Below are 1,463 nucleotides of genomic sequence, written 5' to 3'. Positions count from 1 at the left end.
AAATTAAAAAAAAAAAAAGTAAACTGGTTCAGCTGGGGGTCGAACCCAGGACCTCTCGCGTGTGAGGCGAGCGTGATAACCACTACACTACTGAACCCGATGACGTTAGTGGGTCGTGTTAACGTCAGGAGACGAGGGCGAGGAAAAGTAGGTCGACCACGAGGTAGGTTAACGCCGATATTATAGAAGTTTTATTGAGAGTTTTACGGCACTTACAACACATTTAGGTCATAAGCCTGTGTGTAGGTTAGGTAGATATGTTATGTATGGCTTGTGGTTTGTGTGCGTGTCTGTATGTTTGTGTATGTAGTGTCTGCATGTTTGTATGTTTGCGTATGTCATCTATGTTTGTGTGTGTGTGTTTCTGTATGTTTGTTTGTTTGTGTGAGTTTATATGTTTGTGTGTGCCTGTTTGTTTGTTTGTGTGTGTGTGTGTGTGTGTGTGTCTGTTTGTTTGTGTGTGTGCGTGTGCTTTCGTGCGCAGAAACCACATGGGCGGAGGTTAGAAGTGTGTTATTCTTGGAGAAAAGTACCCCCAGAAAAAGGAAGAGAATTATATGCAGACACTGATTAGTGTTTGAAAGGGGGAAAAATATGGAATAATCCCCACCAGAGCACGCGCCAACCACCCACGTGCGCCTTTCTTCAAGCGTTGTGGAATGAGCAGACTGCACGACGGAACATCGCGGTGACATTAAAGATGGCTCCAGTAGGGAACGGGATAGAGGGTGCCCACGTCCCTCGTGACTCATTGGAGCAGAGGAAGATAGGACTAACGCTAACTTTACTTAAACGCAATCCCACATCATCACTCATCACCACTTTTATTTCTACAATCATCATTGCTGTCAGATCAATGACTTACATCTACAATCCTGGAATCTCTATCTGTAACAGTCACTTGTCATACTAAGTATACACGTAATACACTATTGGACACTATCAAACGCACTTTTTTCTGCTAATCAGATGGCATCAATCTCATGGAAATGGGCAAGGGATATAAAAAAGAGCAGACTGCGCGACATTGGTGAGCCAGAACCTGTGTAGATCTATAAAATAATCCATTAGTGTTCAGGCCAGTGTTGTGCTCACTGGAGTAACTTGGTCAAAGGGGAATAACCACGATATTTATGTCACCAAAGCCAGTGGGTCACGAGTTATGAACCTTTGGATAGAGATTCCGGAGCGACTTATTCTCTCCCCTTGTGTATTATATTGTTATTATTGTTGTTTTAGTCATGTTCATTGTAATCATTGTCACTGCTGTAGTTCTTATTGTTTCCTTTATTTTTAGCGATGTCATTATTTCTTCTTTGTATTATTACCATTATCATCATGATTATCATCTTAATTGATTTTGTTTCGATTATTACTATATTATATACTATTATTTTTTTAGGTATGTAAATTATTATTATTATTATTATTATTATTATTATTATTATTATTATTATTATTAT

The 1,463-nt window shown here is 39.3% G+C and overlaps 1 non-coding gene across 1 annotated transcript; it reads right to left on the bottom strand.

Moving 5' to 3' along the window:
- Positions 1 to 24: 24 nt before the first annotated feature.
- TRNAV-CAC lies at positions 25 to 97 on the bottom strand. The gene has a single exon. It is a non-coding gene; the product is annotated as a tRNA-Val (tRNA).
- Between the last annotated feature and the right edge of the window lie 1,366 nt (positions 98 to 1,463).

This window comes from Aplysia californica, unplaced genomic scaffold (genome assembly GCF_000002075.1).
Source record: "Aplysia californica isolate F4 #8 unplaced genomic scaffold, AplCal3.0 scaffold00910, whole genome shotgun sequence".
Classification (NCBI taxonomy): domain Eukaryota; kingdom Metazoa; phylum Mollusca; class Gastropoda; order Aplysiida; family Aplysiidae; genus Aplysia; species Aplysia californica.
The sequence above is the reverse complement of the archived record's forward strand: the minus strand, read 5'-3'. Positions and strand labels throughout refer to the sequence as shown.